The sequence below is a fragment of the Bicyclus anynana genome, chromosome 25 (assembly GCF_947172395.1).
Source record: "Bicyclus anynana chromosome 25, ilBicAnyn1.1, whole genome shotgun sequence".
Classification (NCBI taxonomy): Eukaryota; Metazoa; Arthropoda; class Insecta; order Lepidoptera; family Nymphalidae; genus Bicyclus; species Bicyclus anynana.
The window spans coordinates 2,847,587-2,875,184 of NC_069107.1; the positions used below are offsets into that span (position 1 = coordinate 2,847,587).

Sequence of the window (27,598 nt, forward strand, 5' to 3'; positions counted from 1 at the left end):
CAACTTTTGACCCCATACCGCAGTGCAAGGGTTAAAATCAGTTGCGTTTTGACCATGCATTGGTATTCTTGTGCTGAAAATATTTTAGTTTTGAAATTCTTGTGACGTGAATTTTCATTGAGGTAAGTGATTTTCATTTTTACCGTTTTCTCTAAAAGTTAAAAGTGATTGTTAGGAGGAGACTGAAAATCCATATCCTTATCGGTTTCTACATCGTACCCAAACTCGATCGTAGAGTGATAACTAGCCACGGCCGAAGCCTCCCACCAGCTAGACCTGGACTAATTAAGAAAACCTCAATCGGCCCAACCAGGGATCGAATCCAGAGCCACCTTCTTGTAAATTAAAAAAAAAACTTAGATTGAGATTTTTTTTAATTTTCGCAAAAAATAGAAACACAAATTCGTTATTCGTTCTCAAGTTTATTTTTAAAATAAACATCTAAACTAATAAATCAATAAACGAAATAAATCATAGTGATATAGTATCCCCAATTGGGCGTTTTAAGAACACCCCAGTTTTAAAATGATATTTTTTTCCACCCCCGCCACCCTTATCGATTGTATTTTTGAGAGCGCTCCTTCATTGGCGCATTTTTGTTTGAAACTTAAGCTTTTTCTAAAGGTGGGCGTTAGGGAGGCGGCGTTTTTAGGGTTGGCAGATGCTCTTTTTTTTGAATATTTCTTTTTTTACGTTTTAATTTTTACATGATTGGATAAATTTTTAAGCAGTAGGAAGATATTTATCTGATAGCCTATTCACTGTCTTTGAGTAGGTACTTTAATGGATATACTTACATGAAATTTACCAAATAGATATTGTTAGTAATTCCTAGTTGACGTGATTTAGTATTCACCATTTAATTATTGCCAACTGATTAAAATTACTAACCAGTGTGTTTGACATAGTGATTTTCGTTAACAATGGTCTTTAGGGAATACGAAAAATGCTGTTGTTATTGATTTGATGCTAATTATATTGGGTGACTAATAAGTTAGTAAATTTTAAAAAGTATTTTCATCATTATCAACCCATATCGGCTCACTATTGAGCATTAGTCTCCTCTCAGAATGAAAGGTGTTAGTCATCTACGCTGGCCCAATGTGGATTGGTAGACTTGGAGAATTAAGAAAATTCTCAGGTGATGCAGGTTTCCTCTAGATGTTTTTCCTTCATCGTTTGAGACACGTGTGTGAAGTTCGTGTCGAAATTCCTGTGTGAAATCTGCCAATCCGTATTGGGCCAGCGTGGTGGACTATTGGCCTAACCCCTCTTATTCTGAGAGGAGACTCGAGCTCAGCAGTGAGCCGAATACGGGTTGTTGTTGATGATGATTATTATTATTCATATGTTATAAGTATAGAAAAGACTATATAACACCAAAAAAAAAGAACTAAAATATAAAAGCAAATGCTAAGTGGCAACCCTATCCGCTGTTCTTGTTCTTAAAAAGATTTTCCCGTTTAGAGAGAAATTCTCCCGAGTCCTGAGCCGCTTTTATTAGTTTCGTTTTTTGTTTTGCTGTCGGTTTGTAACGCGAAGTCATATTTAATAATAAATCTTTTGAAAGTCCTGAATCCAAATAGCCTTATCTTTTAAAGGCTTTCATGTTGCGGTGTATTTTGAAAGAGTTATCACAAATACAAAAATAAAATATGGGTAGAAAAATTAAATTGTCATTTGAATCATTAAATACTTAATAAATAATTTGCATGCCAAATTGGCAAGATACATTTACCATCTACATCTACCGACCACCTGTATATATAATGCATGTATCTGCAAATATATAAATTGATTGATTGATTGAAGGTAGATACTTTAGCTTTTGAAGTCAGGATTTGAAGAATATTACTTAGTAGGTACTAGGTACCTAAGTGCTACCTACGTACACAATCATAATGAGAAAATTTTCTTTAGGTTCATTTTTAATTTAGGTCAAATTATACACGACATAGGTACACGCACATGCATAAATTATTATTTATTATTGCTTGATTACCTTTCAATGAAACTACTAGTTTCAAATCCATACAGGGCCCTTAGTCATGAACGTTGCAAAAACCATTACATGATTAAGGATTCCGTATGGTTTTGAAACTAGTTGGGCATACTCCGACGTGAGTTATAGCCGCGTTTCTTAATAAATTAATATGAATAGCACTTATGATAAAATTATCCTATTTTACTAAATTACATTATTAATTACTAAATTACCTATAATTATGAGAAAGGAGATGGTCCATTTCAGGTCCACACTTATACCCCGTATCATTAAAATTTAAAAAATACAAGGATTTTATTAAAATCTAAAAAAGTGAATAAACCTAAATAAATAAAAAACAAAAATTAAAACCCAAGTTTTTGAGTTATAAAAAAATGGTGCCCTTAAAGCAACCATGACATTGGCTGTACGGTATAATACCTTTGCCTTTTCCATACGGGAAAGAATAAAGAAAAAAAAAGCAACCATGACATGACAATTGACAGCAAACGTCAAATCGACTACTGCATTGAAAACGTCATCAATCCGCCATTATTATCCATATTAGTGTTAAATTTCTTGGGAGAGAATGAATATCATAAATAGTTAAATATATTTAAAAAAAATATTTCCTTTTATTTCTGCCAGGGTACAATGACTGATCCTGGGCTCCATACAATTTTGGACCATCTCCTTTACTTAGGGTACTAGGTACATATTATGTATTCTATGCTTAGGGCACCTACATAATATACTCATATTCAACTATAGTTTGAAAGATGCATAAATAAAAGTTGTTGTCCTCTGCAAAGTCGGTAACATCTTCCCAACCCTCCGCCGGCCTATCAAAACTTCGTAATCATTAAGCAAATATAATTACGAATAAATCCGAAATGGAAGGAGGGCCGTCAAAAAACTTGAAACGAACCAGGAAGGAATTGATTTTATTTGAGAGTAGACACGATTTTTTGATTAAAGAGGGTAGAAAGAAAACTTTTGTGTTGCGCGAAAGCTTTCGCTTTTCAAACCTGTTTATTGGTAGGTAGGTACTTGACTTACCTTACCTTACCTTACCTTACTTTACATTATTAGCCGATGGACGTCCACTGCTGGACATAGGCCTCTTGCATGGACTTCCAAAAACAACAGTCTCAAGCCGCCAGCAACCCTTTTGATGTCCTCAGTCCACCTAGTGGGAGGTCGACCAACACTGCCGCCATTCCAGCACCATTATTTATATACCCTCATCAGTTATTTAGTCGTCTTATATGTTAAATGATAGCGTATTTATGCTTGATTGAATTTAAAAGTGTATTAGGTTGCCTTTGATTAATTCCATTCATGGTTTCCTAGATTTTGTATGAAATATGTGTTTGGCCGCAATCTAACTAGGCGACCTATATTTTGCAATGTGTCATTGTAAATAGGTATTCTCTATCAATTATTTCTTATCACTAATAAATAACAGATGAGGGTACCTATATATTTCTAATGCCGAATCCTAGAACAATGGATTTTTTCGGTCTTCGCTTCGATAAAAAGTAGCGATAACAAAAGCTATACACTTACTCATGGGCTAAGTAGTGAGGTGTGTATTGTGTAAGTATATTTATATATCAGAAAATCATCGAATTTTGCTAGTTTTGGATATCGTCACCAAAGTTTGTTGTTATTTAATTTCCTCATCGGGACAAGCAACTAATTAGTAAACGGAGCCTTGAGCCGCCGGATGTTTTCAGACAAATCGTAGCAGTTAAAGAGTAAATTGCTTCCTAAAGTTTTCGCCGCAGCGAGCGATGTGTCACTTTGAAAAATTTACACCGACATTGACAGCTCGAGTTGTGACGTAGTTGTGATATCACAAAATACTTCGCTTAACTCGCGATTGTTTAAGGCTTGAATAGTTATGTTACAAATGTTAAAAGGTCATGTTATGACTGTTAAAGCCTGAAGGAGCATTGTTATAATGATAGCTCGATTTGTGATGTACTTGTGACATTCCGAAATACTTTCTGCGCTTTTTCACATGGCTATTGAAGTGTTATGGTTTTCGAGTGTATAATTATGTTAGAGAAGTTGTTTGTACCGATTTATACATTTGTTTCGAGTATGCGACGTGTGAATTAGTTATTACGCCACTATACGAGGATTACTGATGGTGTCAGAAAAAAAATAAGCCAACGCGGTGCGAGTTTTCATCAAAAATGTTGCCTCATCTTGTCGTTGCTGATAATAAGAAACTGTTGAGATCGTTCTCTTTTTGTAGATTTACGAATTAGTCCGCGATAGCCCATCTATGTCTTTCTTTATGGATTCACGATACTCGACATCTTTAATTCTGATTACCTTACGGGCGACCCCTATGAAAAATCTATACTATTATTATAAAGCTGAAGAGTTTGTTTGTACGCCGCTAATCATATAGCACATATATAATATATAAAATATAACCGATAGTAGTTCCTAGTAGTTAAGTATACAATTTTGGAAGCACAAAAAATAATAAAGGTTATGCACCTTACCTAACTATACCGTAAAACTTTTAAATCTATTTGTTCGTCATATCTATACTAATATTATCAAGCTGAAAAGTTTGTTTGTTTGCTTGTACGCTCTAATCTCAGGAACTACTGATCCGATTTGAAAAATGATTTCAGTGTTAGATAGCCCATTTATCGAGGAAGGCTATGTTTTATCTCCGTATTCCTACGGGAACGAGAACCACGCGATTGAGACCGCGCGGCGTCAGCTAAAAATATTTTTCCATTCAAATGAATTAATAGAACAATTACTAAAGATTAGGAGCACAATTTTATATCAACGGAGTTTACAAATTTTGAATCCAACAAATCCGGGCATTCATTTCGAAGAGATAAAATTTAAATTGCAAAATTCCCCCTTCGAAAAAAGTGGGCGTCAAAAAAGTACTCGCGGCCCTCTGAAGAAGGGCTCTCCCGACCCTATTAAATATTTTTCCTTTCTTCGCTTTCTTGCGATCGGGAAATTTTCCGCCGTGCCGATTCAAAATGGCGTTTTGTGTTTTGCGACTTCTTTTTTTAATAAGATTTCTTTAGTAAAACGTCGTTTTGAAAATAAGGGCTACTTCTATATGATATACCTACCTATTAAGTAATTAATACTCGTACACACTCCATAGCTATTACTCGCCTAGAAATGAATTTTTAACTTTCAATAAATTTTCAGCCAAAATATTTAATATCTTCCCCATATCTAAAGAAAAAACCTTAATTACCTACTTAACCTTAGAAAAAACGTAATTAATTAACCTTAAAATTACGAAATTACGAAATTATTATGAAATTACGTTTTTTCTATATCAGGTGTCATGTGCCATTGCAAAAATTTAGGATGTTCGGCTGAGTAACAAAGAAACAAATTACTTAAAGATATCGATCATTAGGTACAGGTAGTCTAGTAAAATTGGCCTTACGAAATGAATAATGACGGAACCCAGTTACCTTCAGTATCATCAACCCTATTCGGCTCACTGCTGAGCTCGAGTCTCCTCTCAGAAAGAGAGAGTATCCTCTCTTTCTGAGAGGAGACTCGACTCTGAGACCAAATACCACGCGGGCCCAATGATGTTTGGTGGATTTCACAAAAGTAGAAAATTAAGAAAATTCTCAAATGGTCAAGGAAAAACATGTATGTACTTCTTATAATTATTTAATTTATAAATATAAATTACTGTTAATTGTTAATATTAATATGTAACAAAGATATAAAATAATTAAAGGGATCCTAAATTTATCGCAAGAGAAAAGGAAAAACATCGTGAGGAAATCTATATTATCTTACGCTTGTATAAACTCAAAAATATATTCCATATTTAAAATTCTTTATCTCACTCACAAAAACAAATAACTAAAATTAGAAGGCATTCAAATATCCAAAGACAAAAGAATAGCTGTATAAATGAGCTAATGTTTCAGATTCATTACTTTCATTTGAAAGCGAGGGGTCACAATCAAGGAATAATTTTCTTTTGCCTGTCTTCGGACTCGCCCCTTGGAATATAGATAAGATAAACATTGTTCATTGCAAGCCAGGAAGTTGGAACAGATTAATTTTTTTTAATAAATTTCATAGATGAATCTTTTGAATTATGATATTTAAGCTCATAGAAAAACTCTATAGGTATATATTTTATTTATGACCTACAAGACTTTCAACGTTTGCCTCACCTCTGACGAAAATGAAAATCAATAACAAAACTTCAAACTTACGGTTACTTATTAATATATCAACGATTTTCTATAAGTTATTATTAAAAAGGCCTCAAACAGTGAAGGAAAACATCGTGAGGAAACCTGCACACCAGAGACTTTTTCTAAATTCTCTACGTGTGTGAAGTCTGCCAATCCGCATTGGGCCAGCGTGGTGGACTATTGGCCTAACCCCTTTCATTCTGAAAGGAAACTCGAGCTCAGCAGTGAGCCGAGTATAGGTTGATAATGATGATGATGATGATGATGATTAGCCGTAACTTTTTAAAATATCAAACAATCCCTTTTACCTGTAACTATTCTTATAGTTAAAATGTTAGTTATTCCTAGAATCTATATTTTATTTACCGATACGATAATTGTTTAGAAAGATGGAGTTTCAATTCGATGGACTACTATACATGGTGAAAATATTTTATAAAGGTGAAATTTTATAAGTATATATAGTTTATTTTTCCAAAGATTCAACATATTAGTACATTATTTTCAAACATAGCAGTAATATTGTGATTGGAACCATCCCATTAAGTTTGCAGTATTACTACTGTAACTTGTGACGGGCGGCCCCGCTCTTCCATAATATATAGTAGACTAATCTATACTAATATAATAAAGCTGAAGAGTTTGTTTGTTTGTTTGTTTGTTTGATTGAACGCGCTAATCTCTGGAACTACTGGTCCGATTTGAAAAATTCTTTCAGTGTTAGATAGCCCGTTTATCGAGGAAGGCTATAGGCTATATACTATCCCTGTATTCCTACGGGAACGGGAACCACGCGGGTAAAACCGCGCGGCATCAGCTAGTACATTGGATATAAATAATCATTAAAACTAAATTACTAATAATATACAAAAGTGCATGTGTTTGTGTTTGTGAGTGGTTTGTGTGTGTTGTGTTTGAGTGGTGTGTGTGAGTATGTGTACATGAGCATGCGAGTTTGTGCAAGTTTTTATATTCCGATTTATGCTACACTTGATGCAAAAGGTTTTCGGCTTGATCATAGTTAAGTTTAAAATTACTGTAGTTGTTGAAAAAGGTCTTAAAAAATGTACTTATTTAAAAAGGTCTTTTAGCCTAATAACTACTCGAGGTAAACAAAATCGATTAAGTTAATTAAAATACAAGACAATAAAATTAACTTTTTTATTATAACAAAATATCTGACGCCCGGGACTTCATCCGCGCAAAAGTCACAAATCCCGCAAAAACCATAGATAAAACGTCTCATATGTGTTAATCCATAGTATCTTCATTTCAAATTTTAGCCAAATCGGTTCAGTAGTTTCGGCGTGAAAGAGTAAGAACACACAATCTTTCGTCTATTTTTTTTCTTTTTAATAAATTTAAAAATAGAATGACATATAACAGACGGTTATAATTTGGCGCGTTCCTTGCAACGAAAGGTGGGATGAGTATAAATCTAGTTGGTAAGTCTGCAGTGGATTAGAGACACCGTGTTAGCAGTAATCTCTCTGATAGGCGGGAAAGGGTTAGATTCTTATTGGAGCGCTTGAATTCGAATTTGGAACGCAGATATGTTTTGTTTTTTTTAATGCTGCAACGTGCAAAGGTTCATTCTAAACAGCAGCTAGAACTATTAGAAAGTTACACTTATATTATAAAGGAAAAAGTTTGTTTGTGTGTATGTTTGTTTACGCTGCAAGCGTAGGATTTGGCTAAAATAAAAAGAAAGGGGATAAGTTTATATCCGTGATTAACACATATTAGGTTCCATTTTTATTTGGATAAAATAGTTTTCGCGGGAATTGGGAATAATAAATTTCACACAGACGAAGTCGAGGGCTTCAGCATAGTATTTCATTAAATAGAGATTGTTCATAAGTTCTTTGCCGTAGTTTGAATTGTCGCATCTAAAGCAATTTTTGGTATTAATTATTTGGTTAAAATTCTGAATGTAGGATTTTGTATATTTTCTTCTAAGTAGAATAGTAAGAGTGATAGTTAGTATAGATAGAGGGTGTGGGTTCGAATCCGGTCCGGGGCATGCACCTCCAACTTTTCAGTTGTGTCCATTTTAAGAAATTAAATATCACGTGTCTCAAACGGTGAAGGAAAAATCGTGAGGAAACCTGCATACCAGAGAATTTTCTTAAATCACTGCGTGTGTGAAGTCTGCCAATCCACATTGGGCCAGCGTGGTGGAGTATTGGCCTAACCCCTCTCATTCTGAGAGGAGACTCAAGCTCAGCATGAGCCAAATATGGGTTGATAACTGATATTCTACTTAAAAGAAAATCTAAATGCAGTTTTTTGAACCACTTAGTTAAACCTACTTTTAAAACTAAACCCCATTTACTCCCAAACGTCATGACAGTGTGAAAATTAAAAAGTTAAGCCGAACCAAAATGGCGGTAGGAATAGTTGCGAGTTTAAGAGGGAAAGTGTTGGGAAACTTTTTAATTTGCGAACGGTCCGTGTTCGAAAGTCGAATTTTTCATCGCGAAGTTTAACGTTCGAAGTGCGAATAGTTTAATAGATAGTTAAAGTTGGGATACCCGTATTTTAAATTGGCCACTTTGAGTTTGTAGAAATAATTTTCTATTTATTGCCGTGCAATATGTGCCGTATAACTTTGGATATGACCTGTGCTTTCGATCCTCAATGCACGCACCTCCAAAGTCCAATAATAATATAATAATAATAATAATAATTTATTTATTCATGAGAAAGTACAGAAGGTTTACAGAACTTGCTATAGACATACATACTTTCTACCTTGACAGGTGTATGAATATTAAAAATAATATTATACTAACTAATAATTCCAAAATTTCAGTAATTAAATATTCAATCGGTGTATTTTTTTTTTATTTATACCATATAAATAAAAAAAAAAATACAAGTACAATTAGCATAATTTGACGAAGCATTCTTAACATCAAATATAAATAATTAATATACTATCAGAATCCATTAAAATTAAACAGTGTCAATATAAATGCTATGTCAGGTGTAATGCAACATTAAATCAATCAATGTCATATAATTAAAAATATGAAGTCAAAAATTAAAAATTAATGTCAGAAATTAAAATTAAAATTGTTAATAATTTATAAGAAAATCATAACTGATTATATTTATTGTTGCATTCAGAATTTGTCATTTAAAAAGTCTTTTACACAATAATAATTTTTATATATAAATATTCAGTAGTCCAAATATTCAGTTATGTTTTTTTTTCTTTACAAGTTGGCCTTTGACTACAATCTCACCTGATGGTAATTGATGATGCGATCTGAGATGGAAGCGGGCTAACTTGTTAGGAGGAGGATCGCTTGGCGGTACGTCTTTGTCGGTAGGGTGGTAACTAGCTACGGCCAAAGCCTCCCACCAGCCAGACCTGGACCAATAAAGAAAACCTCAATCGGTCCAGCCGGGGATCGAACCCAGGACCTCCGGTTTGTAAATCCACTGTACATACCACTGCGCCAAGGAGGCTGTCAAAAAAAAGAGATACCTATAATTAGGTGTGTCCTCTGCTTTTTCCGTCATCTATAAGAACCTTTCTTAGTAGAAATTTCTAAAAAGAACTTATAGAAAATGCTAGGCCATAGATCAAAGAATGATCGATGTCCGTAAATAGATAACATGATTAGTGACATAAATAAGCTGCATCCGCCATTGCTTCCTGTCGCACCGGAACTCGGCTATTACGTCACTTCCGCGACGAGCGCGAAAATAGCCGTATACAAAAAGCTGCTTAGAACAAAGATTCAAAACGCTAAGACTAATGTTATGCCCCGTACCTCTTCCTTACGAACCACGTTTATAAGAGTACTAGCGGACGCGCGAGTGGTTTACCTATAGTGAGTAGACGTCCGCTAAGAACGGATTTTACGAGAGGGCCAGATTAAGGAGGTCTAAGTGTGGGCAAAGTCGCGGGCATTCGCTAGTGAATATGTAAAGTTACTTATCACGAAATAACGAAACCGCTTGACGTAGGTACAAAGTTCAACGGTAAAGCGGTCGGACTCATCACCGAGGGTGGTGGTTCGATCCCCGCTTCGTTGGACTATAGTCGTACCCACTCCTAATACAGAAAAGGTCATATTTAGAAGATATAAAAAAAAAATAGAAGTTTTTCAGGGAGGTACTTTATATACTAAAGTCTAGCTAAGAACGGACTTTGTTTTGTGAGAGGGCTAGATAAAGAAGATCTAAAAGGGCGGACGAAGTCGGGGGTGTCCGCTATACCGCAATACTACAAACTTTACAATAACCTAATAACCTCTTTATAATATTACTAGCGGACGCCCGCGACTTCGTATGCGTGGAATTTAGTTTTCACAAATCCCGCAGAAACCGTGGATTTTTTCGGGGTGAAAAGTTGCCTATGTGTTAATCCAGAGTATTATCTATTTTCACTTCAAATTTCAGCCAAATCGCTTCAGTAGCCGCAGCGTAAAAGAGGAACAAACATTCGCCTTTATAATATTAGTAGGAAGTAGGATTAAGTATAGAAGAATGTACGAGTATACCTAACCAGAATTTATCAATAAAGCTGTCCAAAACTAAAGAAAATCTTTCAAGAAAATGGCGTCAAAAAACCAGGGGATTCCAGGGGATTGAGCCAATTTAGATTTATTTATCACCCCCCTCGCGAAAGTTTGCAGCCACCCCTAACGGGGGGCGGTGAAGCTGGGCTACTACTATAACTGCCTTTATTTTGAGATTTTAAAAGTATTTTCTTTTATATTATCATCACAAATTCTTCATTTATTTAATTATAATTAATAAAAAAAACTTCTTATTCGTGTAACATCGTTTAGCATTCAAAACATCGATTATCAAGTTTTTATCAAACGCAAGCTAGAAAATTCGTATTATACAAACACTAGCTGACGCCGCGCGGTTTCTCCCTCGTAGTTCTCGTTCCCGTAGGAATACGGGGATAATATATAGCCTCGATAAATGGGCTATCTAACACTGAAATAATTTTTCAAATCAGACCAGTTGTTCCTGAGATTAGCGCGTTTGACGGCCTCCGTGGCGCAGTGGTATGCGCGGTGGATTTACAAGACGGAGGTCCTGGGTTCGATCCCCGGCTGGGCTGATTGAGATTATCTTAATTGGTCCAGGTCTGGCTGGTGGGAGGCTTTAGCCGTGGCTAGTTAGCACCCTACAGGCAATGACGTACCGTCAAGCGAGCTAGCCCGCTTCCATCTTAGATTGCAGTGAGATTGTAGTCAAGGGCTAACTTGTAAAGAATATAAAAAAAATACTATAATGATACTTGAAAATGAATTGCACTATATGACTTCAATACTTATTGTTAAATGGTGATAGCCTAATGGATATGACCCTCTGTCTTCGGAAGGTGTAGGTTTGAATCCGGTCCGGAGCATGCACCTTCAACTTTCCAGATTTGTTAATTTTAAGAAATTAAAAATTACGTGTCTTAAACGGTGAATGAAAAACATCGTGAGGAAACCTGAAAATTTTCTTAATTCTCTACGCGTGTGAAATCTGTCAATCCGCATTTGGCCAGCATGGACTAAGGCCTAACCGTTCCCATTCTGAGAGGAGACTCGTGCTCAACAGTGAGCCGAATATGGGTTGTTAATGATGACACTAAAAAATAAAAAACCTGACTGAGTTTGTTGTTGAATGTTTACATAAAATTATGCACAAATTATGTTACGATTACTATCATATGTCACTTAAGGTTACAATAGAGTATTTATTAAAAAAATTGGTTTCTAAAAAAAATTTAAATTTAAAATTTAAATAAAAATTCTTTAGTGGCATTATTTTTTTTCTACAGTTGACAAAATGTAATAAGTAATGAAAATGTCTCTGGCACACTTCCTGTTAATTGGGCCCCGATAAAAAGTACAAAAAGGGGTGCGATTTCACCCCTTCGCAAAAAGTTTCACCCTTAGGTAAGTTAAATCTGTTTCCTTCACCCCACCGGTATATAATGAGCGTTTTTCTATCAGTCTATTCTATAATTTAAAAAAAAAACTTCAAATAAATTTGGTTATAGAGAGTTTATCATAAACAATATAGAATAGTTTTGTGTTTGCGTTAGATCGGCAAAACGTGATTCTCTATCGGTGGAGTAGGTACTTACCTATTAAAATAAAAAAATTGTCTTTGTTTTAAAATCAATTGCCAAATAGACATTTTGATTTTTTATTGAGAACTAGCAGTAGCATGCGACTTTGTTCGCGCTTTTTCCTTCTTTTGATGTTTTAGCCATGATCTGACAACATCAACAGGGAAGCTGATTTTGATATGAATCAGCTTCCCTGTTGATGTTGTCAGATCATAAATGAAAATAAACAATAGCAATTTATAGTAAATAGAATAAGGGTTTGAAATATATCGACATCAATTAATAAAAGTTAAGGATTTCATAGAAAACTTTAAAATATATTTAATTTAAAATTTCATTATTTTTCCAAGCGTCAAAAACGCTGTCGTCCATTTTGTGACGTCACTATGTTACTTGTTGTCACTAAAGGAATAAACGTCAAACTAATTAGTAACTAATAGGTAATTTTGTCAAACACTTCGTTTCGTACGTTTACCTTAACTAGGTAAACGTAACGTCATGAAAAAAAACTATACACCATTAAGACAACAGCATTTTGGCCTGTATGGTCAAAAAAGATGTTTAATATTTTTTTTAATATCTCGTAAATATATAAAACTTGTATTTATTTAAATCTATTAGAATGCTGTTGAACAATTAGAAACTCTTAAAATAAGTGTCAACTAGCCTATTGTCGAACTTGCCTTGAACGAGCCTTGCCAAGAATTTTACTAGCGGACGCCCGCGAATTCATCCGCGTGAATTTTTTTTTCACAAATCTCTCCTGGATTTTTCCGGATACAAAGTAGCCTATGTGTTTCGCGTTTATAATAAATATTAGTAGGATGATCTAAACATCAATCTATCTAAAATCTAAATCGATTTTATTCAATTCCAAGAAGATCTTGCATAGAGAACTATTCTTACTCCATACACATAACATCATAAAATTATAACTGCCACATTAGCTGGCACTTTCGCCAGCCGCGTAAATTCAAACGACACCGGCCATTAATATCGCCCGCAAATGTATAAATTTGCTGAGTTTTGTAAGAACGCCAAATGCAAAGAAAACATTAAACGCGAATTGAAACATATTTTCTGGGTTTTGTAGCGGAAGCGGACGGAGACAGACAGACACAGTCGCTGGAACTGCGCCAGGACTTCCCCGACCAGAGACAATGACTTTTTTTTCTTAGGCAATGGTTGGCTAGTATCCATCTTAATGTAAAAAAAGTTTACGAACAAGAATTTGAATTTAAAATTTATATGAAGGAAGAGCAGCTGTTGACCGCGGTCTAATCCAGTTGAAATTAGGATGTTTTTTAATGTCTCGATGAGTTTAAGCAGTTCTTATAAGACTGCATTCATTATGAATATCATCATCATCATCATTATCAACCCATTTTCGGCTCACTGCTGAGCTCGAGTCTCCTTTCAGAATGATAGGGGTTAGGTCAATAGTCCACCACGCTGGCCCAATGCGGATTGGCAGAGTTCACACACGCAGAGAATTAAGAAAACTCTCTGATATGCAGGTTTTCTCACGATGGTTTCCTTCACCGTTTGAGACACGTGATATTTTAATTTCTTAAAATGCACACAACTGAAAAGTTGGAGACGCATGCCCCGGACCGGATTCGAACCTACACCCTCCGAAATCGGAGGCAGAGGTCATATCCACTGGGCTATCACGGCTCCCTATGAATATATACTAATACTATTTCTCTATATTATGAGTCATGAGACCCCTGTGCTTGTGCTTGTGGTCTCTGCCTTCGATTCGAAGGGTGTAGGTTCGAATCTTGTCCGGAGCATGCATCTCCAATTTTTGCAGTTATGTGCAGTGTGTACTTTAACGGAGCATGCATCTTCAATTTTTGCAGTTATGTGCACTTTAAGATATTTAATGTCACGTGTCTCCAAAGATGAAGGAAAACCAGCATTCGTGAGAATTTTCTCAATTCTCTGCGTGTGTGAATTTAGCCAATCCGCGTTGGACCAGCGACCAGTACTACAACGCTCGTTCTGAGAGGAGACTCGTACTTAACAGTAAGCCGAATATGGGTTATTAAATTATGATGATGATGACTAAATGATGATTATTTAGGCGACTGTTGATTTTCTTGCCTTCACTTCTTTGTAGAATCAGTTTCTGAATCTAACGAACGCAGTACCTATTTAAAAAAAGCTTGTCAACCTATCTGAAATAAAAGATTTTTTTTGAATAAAATATCCTCTATGATGGATTAAGTAAAAGAAATTGTAATACAAAAGATTTGATAAACAAACTTAATTATTTGCATTCATTAATTGTTTTATTCCATCCAATTCCTTGAAGCAATTTTTCAGTTTTCGCTTTGAAACTCCTCAGCTTTTCTCATTCCGCGCTTAAATTAAAAACAATTATGAGCCGGGGGTGGCTAGGGGGGGTCGAAATGAAAAATTAAGACAATTTGAGCTACGCCCGCCCTCGGTATAGACAGCCTTCGCCCGCGGATAGCGACTGGACATAGATTATAGAACTTCTTCGTCTACGTATTATTTTATTAACACCTTTTTTTACTCTACTTACTAAGGAGATTTGATTGGGTATTTCGAGATGTGTATTGATACTTTACAGTACAGCTTTAGTACTCTACAATCTACATAGGGTTGAACATACGGCAATTAAAGTCATTGTAAATTTTTAAAAATACCGTAAAGACTCACTATCTGGTGCAGTAAGAACGAGACAAAGATCTGTATAAATTATTTATCTTCAATATGACTGTAAAATGTATTTATTAGTATATTTTAATATGTATTATATTCATATTTGTGTAATATTGTTTATGTATTAGGATGTAAATTATTTTTATGTATGTGTATTACTAATACTATGGTTATTTTTGTTTTACGCCACCTGCTGATGTCCTTAAGTTTTCCTAAACCCAAGTTTGCCTGGAAGAAGTTGCTACTTAGCGATAAGGCCGCCTTTTGTATGCTGATCTCATCTTAATATGTTTTTATTTCATTTGTGTGTCTTGGTGGTGTGCAAATAATGTATATCTATCTATCTATTTATTTATCTATAGAGTTGAATTGGGGTGTATGGCAAAGTCAAAGTTCATCATCATCATCATCATTAAGTATTAATCCACTCTGCTCACTGTCGTCACGAGTCTCCTCTCAGAATTAAACGGGTAAGGCCAATAGTCCACCACGTGGATGTAATGCGGATTGGCAGACTTTACACACGTCGAGAATTACGGAAATTCTCAGGTATGCAGGTTTCCTCAAGAGTCAAAATTAATTAATTGTTTTAGGCTTTGATTACAAGCCCTTTTGAAACGTCAATTTATGATTATGTCATGATTTAATGGTGGTAATTAAAGTCGAAAAACTACGTATTTATTTTTATTTTTTCGGTTAAAATTATCCCTTGACTATAATCTCACCTGATGGTAAGTGATGATGCAATCTAAGATGGAAGTAGGCTAACTTGTTAGGAGATGAATGAAAATCCACACCCGTTTCAGTTTCTACACGACATCGTACCGGAACTCTAAATCGCTTGGCGGTACGTCTTTGCCGGTAGGGTGGTAAGTAGCCACGGCCGAAGCTTCCACCAGCCAGAACGAGAAACCGATAGGGATGTGGATTTTCATCCTCCTCCTAACAAGTTAGCCCCCTACCATCTTAAATTGCATCATCACTTACCATCAGGTGAGATTGTAGTCAAGGGCTAACATGTAATGAATAAAAATAAAAAAACTATGCACGGTTCGTTATCAATCCATATTCGGCTTACTGCTGAGCTCGAGTGTCCTCTCAAAATGAGAGGGGTTAGGCCAATAGTCCACCACGCTGGCCTAATCCGGATTGGCAGGCTTTACAAACGCAGAGAATTGAGAAAATTCTCTGGTATGCAGGTTTCCTCACGATGTTTTCTTTCACCGATAGTTTAAATTAAGAAATACTGGAATGAGTTCAGTAATCTTAAGCAACAAGATAAACAGACCTGCCTTCAATAGAAACGAGGCCCCTACAAAAAAAGGTAAGAAAGAAACGGGCAATGCCTTATTAATGAGTTAGAAAAGAATGGAAGATCACCCCGCGAAAAATTAAGATTCAAATAGTAAGAAAATTAAAATTCGACGAACGGTCAACTGTGTGTCTCTTTCCAACTCGTTACAGCCAAGTGTAGCTATCTCTGTCTTCTTGGGGTGAAAAAAAGGGTGATCCTTCGATGGGTGGGGTTACAGATGTTATTGGAATGGTAATGATAGCGTTTGACGGTTTTTGTTACGGTCTCTGAGCGTAATTTGCATTTTTTTTAAGAAAGCTCTTTTTTTTGCTGTATATCAAAGAAAAAAGACATAAGAATACAGAATAATTTTGTTAACATAATTTTATAAATTAAATGCTTACATTTTTTTTATTATTGGGCTTAACACACGGAATCACGACCAGTATTACACAAGAATATTAAGCCAAATATTTTAGTTCTTCGTATCTAAAGTCAGTCATTGACGGTCAATTATTCTCACGTTTCTGCAGCGTAAACGGCAGCAAAGACGTTTCACAAGTCGAGCCGTCATGCACGCAGCGACCAATACACGATCAGTTATAGTCGTGGGTGCTGCAGAAACGTGAGAATAATTGATCGTCAATGGCGTGGATAACACTGTTGACCACAAATTACCATTAAACTATACATATATCAAGAATTGACGGAATGAGTAGAAAGCATTGGACAATACACATTAGGTACAAAATTTGTTATCAAGTCCCAAATTAAGCGTAGCTTGTAATCATCATCATCATCACTATCAACCCATATTCAGCTCACTGCTGAGCTCAAATCTCCTCTCAATGAGAGGGATTAGGCCAATAGTCCACCACGCTGGCCCAATGCGGATTGGCAGACTCCACAAACGCAGAGAATTAAGAAAATTCTCAGGTATGCAGGTTTCTTCATAATGATTTTCCTTCACCGTTTGAGACACACTGTTTCACCCGCCTAGTTATGTAATAAAATATAGCCTGTGACACTCACAAATAACGTGATTTTCTATAGGTAAAAGAATTTTCATAATCAGTTCAGTAGAATCACATATTTTACTCTACAATCTCACAAACTTTACCTCTTTATAATATTAGTTTAGACAAAAGTTTTAATTAATCACGTATATCTATTAACAAAGTTATTTTTTAATTTGGATAATATGTCCGTCTAATCAGACGTAACGACTATTTTAGTCAGTGCCTACCCACTAATCCAGCAGGCGGGAATCGAACCCATTTCTTATAGACTCAGGTATTTATGGTTTGTAAGTTTGCTTATTTATTAAACGAAAACCATAACCAATTATTATAATCTATGAAGATTTTTGTTAAAAGTTAAAAACACAATAACTTATTTTTGTTGTCCTAAGCCGAGCCTCGAACCCTGGACTTCGACACACTTAGTGACAACCAATGAGGTAGTCATTATACGAGTAATATTATGTACAAGTACAAATTGATCGTCGGCTATAAACAACACCAGTTTTTTTTGTTTAATTAAATACTTAACGTCAGAGATCAAAAGAGGGTCTCAAGACAGTAAAAATGCCTCCCCCTCCCCCCTCCAGGGGGGTGAGTTTCTTTGTTCAGTTATCTATACAATTGAAAGTCTCGCAAAAAGATAGCTGGACGCTTGCTTAGGGTTGTTACTGTCGCCTGTTTTTGTTCTATTTTTTTTTATTTATAATTAACATTTAAAAGATATAAAAAAATCATTGAACTAAATATCAAGGAAATTTTCCTTGACTAATTGCGTGTGTTATCGAAAAGTTGAAACCAAAGTTTTCTTTTATGATAACTATCAAATGCCATTAGTAATCTCGACAGACTTGATGTACCTACATAAAAAACCTAAATGTTCCTACATAACCTCTAAAAACCTAATTTTATTAGTCGTTGTTAATAAATATATAGCAGATGCCCATGACTTCGTCTGCGTGAAAATCCTTTGACTTCGAATTTTAAATAACAGACTCACATACAAAGTTTTCATATAAGTTACATATCGCCTCCACCAATTGAATTAAGCCTCCATATGAATCTGTCTAGACACAGAGATTTCTTATTATCCGACTGTTAATTTCATAGATTAGCGCGTTTAAACAAAAATACAAACAAACTCTTTCGTTTTTAACCGATTTTTAAAAAAAGGAAGAGGGTCTCAATTCGACGGAATCTTATTTATTATATGTGTTTGTTTGTAGAGTTTACTAGTACATAGTGACTTTATCGTAGCAAATCGCGTAGCGTTTGGCTACAAAATCGTAGCAGATTTATGTGAGGTGTATTCGGGTGTAGAATAACTAACTTTTTGACGGCCTCCGTGGCGCAGGACTTCGCGGTGGATTAACAAAACGGAGTTCTGGAATCGATCCCCGGCTGGGCCGATTGAAATTTTTTTAACAGGTCTGACTGGTGGGAGGCTTCGGCCGTGGCTAGTTACCAATAAAAACGTACCACCAAGAGATTTAGCGTTCGGGTACGATGTTGTGTAGAAACCGAAAAGGGGTGTCGATTTTCATCCCCCTCCTAACAAGTTAGCCCGCTTCCATCTTAGACTGTATCATCGCTTACCATCAGGTGAGATGTAGTCAAGGGCTAACTTGTAAATAATAAAAAAAAAGAAACAACCTAGAAAGTCTGATAAAAAGTAAAAAAAGTCAAAGTCTGATACTTTTTAAAGTCTGATACTCTTTGCAGATGCTTTAAACTGCAATTTCTTTGGACAAAATATCAAAATTCTGAATATCAGAATTCATGCTACATAATATATTTTTCAATTTCCAGGCCAGTTGAGAGAAACACGGCGTCGAATGCCCTACAGAAACGTTCTCGAAAGGGGAGCCGAGGCAAAAATGACGCACAAAATAAAATAAATAACCGTCCATTACAACCAGACCTCCCCACCCCCGCGGACCATAGTCAACAAGGACCACTGTGGGGTGAGTTGAAGAATAATCGGGGATCTTGCTTAACTGGTCAGACGATAACTGTCTTTGGCAGAAGAAAAGATGGAGAATCTATGGGCGCTTTCATATTTTAATTATGTAAATAATGATAATATTTATTATTTTAAAGTAAAGGTAATATAAATAGAAAGTACTGGAACATTACTTCTTAAGAATTTTCATATAATAATTATAATTATCAGCCAAATTTTAACGGCCCTCTTGAAGGCCTTCCTATTGTAGGAGAGAGGTTAAGGAGCTTAGACCCACTACACTGCTTCAATGTGGGTTGGTGGGCATCAGAGAAACGTGAAAAATCAAAGTCCGTTTCTCCAGCTGAAAAACAGGCTGATAATTATTATTAAATGGATACACAATTGAACCTCGGGCTACAGAAAAAAATAATCCAAAAACATTACAATGCATATATACCTAACTTCAAAAACGGATATGATAACTATTTTTAACAATCTTCCGGACATGGTGAAAAATATTTTTTGATATTGAGTATTGAGTATATTTATGAACGTACATAAACGAAAACTGAAAGGATACTTTTTGGGACAACCTGTATAACACATCATACGTCACACTAGAGTATCAAGCTACATCGCAACAAAAGTATAAACACAATAAATAATTAATAATATGTTTTAGCTATCACAGCTCTGGGATATGACCTCTGCCTCCGATTCCGGAGGGTGTGGGTTCGAATCCTGTCCGGAGCGTGCACCTCCAACTTTTCAGTTGTGTGCATTTTAAGAAATTAAATATCACGTGTCTAAATCGGTGAAGGAAAACATCGCGAGGAAACCTGCATACTAGAGAATTATCTTAATTCTCTGCGTGTGTGAAGTCTGCCAATCCGCATTGGGCCAGCGTGGTGGACTATTGGCCTAACCCCTCTCATTCTGAGAGGAGATTCGAGCTCAGCAGTGAGCCAAATATGGGTTGATGACGAATATGTTTTTACTACTGTTTTAACCACTACCTGCTAAAAAATATTTTTTCTATCTTATTGTTGTTAGTTGTTTACTTTTTATGACAGGAAAACCAACTGTGGTTTATGTTGTACTATGGTTAGGCTTTCAATGCGGATTTTGTAGAATAATCACAATCACACTAAATAAAGGCGAAAATTTGTGTGTAATTGTATATGTTGGTTCCTCTTTTACATTGCGGCTACTGAAGCGATTAGGCTGTTATAATTTGGAATGGAAATAGATTTTACTCCGGATTAACATACATAAGCATCGTCGCGGAAAAATCCATGGTTTCCGCGGAATTTGTGAAAAACTGAATCCCACGCGAAGTCGCGGGCGTCTGCTAGTAAAAAATAAAATAAATAGAAACAGTAGAGTCAGCAGAAATCAAGCACTATCTGGGTATAGGTAAGGGTCGGCGGCACGTCGTAGGCAATTTCCTATCTGACTGACAATTTCCTTGGCTCGCCCGATTTTAATATAAAACGAGAAAAAAGCCGGCGCTCCCGTGGATTAATGTGGACATGACGTTGAATATTTTATTGACTATCTCTTGGAATGCACTTTTTAAGTATTTGGCAACACGATCGACCTTATAATGATGATGATGATGATGATGATGACATATATTATAATTACACATGTTAAATTAAATGAATATAACAATGAATTTAATGAAATTAAGTTATTAAGCAAATCGTAGAATTTATATACCAAAACATAATCAATCTACGTCTATTAAATATAACGTTTTCAATATTATCATAGTGTTACTATCGCGTTGACGTAAACGCGAACTTATATGGAATTGAAACAGTTGCTAACTAGTAAAGCATTCTTGCCAATTTCGGATTCTATGTTTTCTAAATCGGCTCAGGTCTGGACAAATTCGACTGTGACTAGTTATCATCCTGGCAAGGACGTACTATCAAGCAATTTAAAGTTGTTATGATGCTATAACAGCATTCCAATGCGCCTCCGATAATGGCTCTGGTGAGAGAAAGGCTAGGCAAACTTTGAGGAATCAAGACTCGATACGATCGTCTACTTAACTCTAGCTAAGTTTGTGAAATTATGGTAAACAATAAAAATACTTCTTTAGAAATAAGAAATAAGAAAAATCTTTAGAATTTTTTATTATCTTAAATGTAATAGTGTATCTATTAACATAATTTTTAAGATAACATAATGTAACTAACCAATGGGCCTTTGTAGCCATAAATAAAGAAATTTATTATTGTTATATTATTATAAGTCTTATCCATAGTATTTCATCGCACCTCCGAGAATGGCTCTGGCGAGAGAAAGAAAAGTGGCGATCCCCTCCCCGCTCGTCCCCACCCTCCCCCTCTCTATAAGACGCTGTTTTATTTCGCTCATTGTATTTTTATCGATGTTTCCACTCAAAGTAACAACGCTGATGGATATTTTGAAACGCCTCATTATCATCTTAGTTTAGTTTGTGCGCATTTTAAGAAATTAGATATCACGTGTCTCAAATGGTGAAGGAAAACATCGTGAGGAAACCTGCATACCAGAGAATTTTCTTAATTTTCAGCGTATGTAAGGTCTGCCAATCCGCATTGGGCCAACGTGGTGGACTATTGGCCTAACCCCTCTTTTTCTGAGAGGAGACGAATATGGGTTGATAATGATGATGATTTTTTATTGGTTACTTAATGTGATGTTCTTGTCTTTATTTATTTTTAACCCCGGACGTAAAAAGAGGGTAGTTATAAGTTTGACGTGTTTGTCTGTCTGTGGGACCATAGCTCCCGAACGGAGGAAGGGATTTAAATTTAGTTTGTTTTGCATGAAAGGTGATTTGTGTGCAAGTTTTCTTAGACGCTTGATGAAAATAAAGAATATTGATCACTTGATCGAGAGTGTAATTAATAATAATATCATGGTTACCTTCGGGGGTTATTCAAAATTTTCAATTATACGTTATTGGCTGTGGACCAAGCAGAGGTCCCATCTGAGGGTAATCATAAAACTAGGGTCTATTAATAAAGCAACATTTTGCAAGAATCCATCAATCTAAGGTGTAGATGTACCTGCGTGTGTCATTGTGCATTACAGCTTTATCAGAAGGGGTTTTGTTTACACAAAAGATGACGTTTTAGAGTTGGTTCGTATAGTTATATCATCATTAACAACCCGTACCGGCTCACTATTGAACACGAGTCTGCTCTCACAATGTGAGGAGTTAGGCCTTAGTCCACCATGCTGGCCAAATGCGGGTTGGACTTCACGAACGTAGAGAATTAAGAAAATTCTCAGGTATGCAGGTTTCCCCACGTCGGGCTAACTATAGTCTGGCAAGTTCGTTGATAACACTCCCATGATATGCGGGCGACAGGGGAAAAGACTGTGCGGGCGTGAAATCGAAATTAGGCTGGAGGGAGGCTTCGACCGTGGCTAGTTACCCGGTAAAGACGTACCGCCAAGCGATTTAGCGTTCCGGTACGATGCCGTATAGAAACCGAGAGGAGTGTGGATTTTCATCCTCCTCTTAATAAGTTAGCCCGCTTCCATCTTAGATTCCATCATCACTTACCATCAGGTGAGATTGTAGTCAAGGGCTAACTTGTAAAGAATAAAAAAAATCGTGCGTGCTGGGAAGTGACGTGCATCAGTCGTGGATTTTTCATTCATCGCTACACGCCCCCCGGCCCGCGTGGAACATCGGGAGTATTACGAACGAAGTGTCAAGCTATACCTACCAACGAGGCATTTTGAGGAGTATCTATTGAATAACCAAAGCATTACTCGCAGTGTCATAGACTAACTACTGTACCAATGAGGCAGTTTAGAGGTACAAAGTCGAGGTATAACCGATTATACAAAAAATCGCACGGAATCGGTCCTCATTAATAAATCGGCGTACGGCGGCGCGCCTGCGGTACGCGAGCCGGTTTATGACGCGTAACCGATTAGGGGGAACTTACTTTTATGAGCAAGAAACATAATACGACTGGGAAAAGATCTTGGTTTCTTCAAGAGTTTATAAGTCGTGCAGATTTTTTTTTACTTATACAAATTATCTTCAAAGTAAGCCTACAGATAGTTTGCTAGTTTTTTTATTCAATGATAAGTTATTTGACAGCTTCCGTGTCGCAATGTTATGCGCGGAGGATTTACAAGACGGAGGTCCTGGGTACGAATCCCGGCTGTGCCGATTGAGGTGTTTCCTCGAGTTTTATCGAGGTTACTACAACATTGATGAGTTCCTTAATGATAAAGATGCTTGGAGGCCGTTGGATCAGCTTCCACCTTCACACAGGAAGTAAAACTAAGAAATTGTAATGTTGTCATCAATTATTACAATGTTGTATGATTTTTTAAAAAGAGCTACTGTTGAGTTTCTTGCCGGTATCTTCTCAGCAGAACCTGCCTTCCGAACCGGTGGTAGAATCTTTACAAATAGTCAACTGACGTGTCAAAAGTGCTTGTAAACTGAGCCTACTTGAAATAAATGATTTTTGATTTGATTTTGAGTGGGATAATTTTCCCATTCCCCTCCAACTAGTCCGAAAAGACTGCTAATAATGTATGATTTTATAAAAGAGCAAGTTTTGAATTACTTGCCGGCTCTTCTCAGCAGAACCTTCCGAACCAGTAGTCTTTACAAATTGTCAAACTTGACGTTGACATTTTAAAATTGCTTGTAAACTAATCCTGCTTGATATGTATTTTAAGAAATTAAATATCACGTGTCTCAAACGATGAAGGAAAACATCGTGAGGAAACCTGCATACCAGAGAATTTTCTTAATTCTCTGCGTGAAGTCTGCCAATCTGCATTGGGCCTGCGTGCTAAGGCCTAACCCCTCTCATTCTTAGAGGAGACTCGAGCTCAGCAGTGAGCCGAATATGGGTTGATAATGATGTATTTTGATTATGTTTCTATAGTCGATCTAAGAAAATTTGCCATTATTTTGAAAATAGCAGCCATTAAGTTCCTCTCCAACTCATTGGAAAATTCTGTGTTAGGACCACTCCTGCTAGGACTATTGTTGTAGGCAGGGATCAAACCTTGACCTCTCAGCCTAGCCCCTTTACCACGTAGAGGCTTTTGTTAGCCCTGTACTCATTACCAATCAATTAACATAATTGATACCAATCATCATCATATCAGCTGATGGACGTCCACTGCACTACATAGGCCTTTTGTAGGGACTTCCAAACATCACGATACTGAGCCACCTGCATCCAGCGAATCCCTGCGACTCGCTTGAGTCGTCAGTCCACCTGGTGTGGGGTCGGCCAACACTGCGCTTACTAGTGCGGAGTCGTCATTCCAGCACTTTAGGACCCCAACGTCTATCGGCTGTTCGAACTATGTGCCCCGCCCATTGCCCCTTCAGCTTCGCAACTCGTTGAGCTATGTCAGTGACTTTGGTTCTTCTACTTATCTCCTCATTTCTGATTCGATCACGCAGAGATACTCCTAATGGATACCAAAGATAATCAAAAAGTTTCAAGTAATTATCAAACAAATTCTCCCGCTTTACACATTAGCATTCTAAACAACGATCTCAAATATGGTCGATTCAAGATTAACAAAACACGAACTGATTTCGCAAAATGAAGAACGATTGATTCGTATTCGCAAAGATAAGTAATTACGCAGCGGAGGCCAGATCTATAAATCTGGGGGAGGCTCCCTTGAAAAAAGGGGGTTCTTCTTATATTTAAATATCGTACCCCTTCCGGGTAGGTGCCACGGTTTTTCCAGTAAAAGGGGTAAGTGACAGAAGCAGGGCCCAGCGCAGCTGTGGAGTCGCATTCGACTGATAAATTTTGTCGAAATAACATTACATACTCTTTTTTATTTTAATGACAAAGGAGATGGTCCAAAATTGTATGGAGCCCAGGATCAGTCAATGTACCCTGGCGGAAATAATAGATAATAGGTATAACTTTTAACTATTTTCGGTTATACATATCTACGAATTTACTTTAATTCTTTCGAAATAATATTCATTCTCTCCCAAGAAATGCAAAACTAATAAAGGTGACCTTGGCGCATTGATGACGTTTTCAACGTAATAATCTTTTTGACGTTTGCTGTCAAATGTCATGTTGCTTTATGGGCGCCATCTTGTTAAAATTCAAAAACTTGGGTTTTAATTTTATTTATTTCTTTTTATTTCGTTACATTTATTCACATATTTAGATTTTAACAAATAGCGTATATTTTTTAAATTTTAATGATACGGGGTACAATAGTGGACCTGAAATAGACCATCTCCTTTTCACTTGACTGTGTATTCATCTGATGGTAAGCAACGTTGCAATCTAAGATGGTGGCGGACTTATTTGGAAGAGATACAAGTTTACTCTACCCATAGGTACCTAAGACGGTTTCTACGCGGCATCTTAAATATAAGATGAGCGATCCTGTATGTGTATGTAATCGTTGAAATATCTAATTAACTACTTGATATACTTGGAGCCTATAACATAACTAGGCTCTAAAAATATGACTATACTGTCTTCCTGGAATTTCTCAGTAGCATCATCATTATCAACCCATATTCGGCTCAATTTTCAGCTCGATTTTTCTCTCATAATTAGTCCATTAGTCCACCACGCTGGCCCAATGTGGTTTGGCAGACTCCACACACGCAGAGAATTAATAAAATTCTCTGTTATGCAGGTTTCCTCACGATGTTTTTCCTTCACCGTTTGAGACATTAGTTGTTTTTTAGTTTAGTTTATTTCATTATTATTATTGCCTAATTAGTTTCTTAAAATGCACAAAACTGAAAAGTTGAAGGTCGGTATCGGAGGCAGAGGTTATCTACCCACTGGGCTATCACTCTTCAGTAGCTTGCCGGAGTTAAAATGTTGATGATTTCAGCTAATTCGGTTAAGTAGTCGAGGCGTAAAATAGTAACGAACATTCATATCATTAAAATCATCAGTTTTCGCAAATCTCGGGAAACCATGGATTTTTTCGGGATAAAAAGTAGCCTATGTGTTAATCCAGACTAAAATCCATTTCCATTCCAAATTTTAGCCAAATCGCTTCAGTAGTAGCGGCGTTAAAGAGTAACAAACATCCAAACATACATCCAAACATCCATACAAACTTTCGCGTTTATAATATTAGTAGGAAGTAGGATAATAATTTTACAAATTATTAAAAAATAATTTAACAATTATCTATTCCAGGCACGCCGCTGTCCCGTCTCAAGATGGACTTAAGAAGCAAAAAGGAAAGAGTCCACGGGGCGGCGCCCCCGCCCCACCCCACATCGGAATACAGAATAATAATCGCCAAAAGAAACGAGGGGGATGAAAAATATAAATAGCTCTATCTAGGTACCTCTTCGAGATATTAAAATTTGTTCAAGAAATACGCCGGCCTTTCACAATTTTGTTAAAATAAAATTATACTTAGATACCTACTACGATTGTTATTTTGGTATTATGTTTACAGGGTGTTTGAATTTTATTTTGTCGTATATTAAGTCTTGGATAGTATTTTAAGTCCGCCATTGGTATCTAAATCTTTTATGTCCTGTAAGTTTTTTCACAGATTAAAAAATCATTTCTATAGAATTTTTAACCGACTTCCAAAAAGGAGGAGGTTCTACGTTCGGCTGTATGTATGTTTTTTTTTTTTATGTATGTCCAGCGATAATTCCGTCAATTATGGACCGATTTTGAAAATTCTTTTTTTGTTTTGTGTTATCAAGATCTTTGTAAGTTTGAGTATTTCCAAGTTTTTCAATAATATTTGACAGATTGATTTATTCGTACTACTAATTACTATTAATTTAAATTAAAAATAAATAAATAAAATTAACCTATATTACATAATGTACATTCATTGGTAAGCACTAATGGTACTTGGGATCAAGAGCAAATTATATTTACAACCAGGAACAAATTCATGACCTACTGCTCAAACTATGTTATATTCATGGCTGGTCGGAAAATACTATTAAGGCGAACCATGGCAATGGATTTTTAAGCCATCACTTTGGTAGGTACGTCAGATAACAAAAATGCCCTCTGAAAATTGTCCAAGGTTAGGTACCACTTGAGTTTAAATATCTTTCTATCTAGTCTGCGAATATCGGCTCTGAGGTTAAAAATTTAGAAGGTTTTTTTTGCTGGTTTATTTATAAATAAGATTAATCATTTTCTATGGAGCTTTGGTAACACTTAACATTTTAATAGATCACAACCTGTGGCAAAAATAGATGGGTTATTTGAAAACGATACAGGGCATAAAATAGTAACAGCACTATGACGTCATTTATAAACTACCTAACTAAGTTCATGAGAATTTAAAAGCACAGCTGGTAAAGG

General features: G+C 36.1%; 1 long non-coding RNA gene across 1 annotated transcript; it reads left to right on the plus strand.

Moving 5' to 3' along the window:
• LOC128199479 (uncharacterized) lies at nt 1-27,372 on the plus strand. Its single transcript, XR_008252117.1, has 3 exons — nt 1-122; nt 19,127-19,281; nt 26,453-27,372. It is a non-coding gene; the product is annotated as an uncharacterized LOC128199479 (long non-coding RNA).
• Nucleotides 27,373-27,598: the final 226 nt, after the last annotated feature.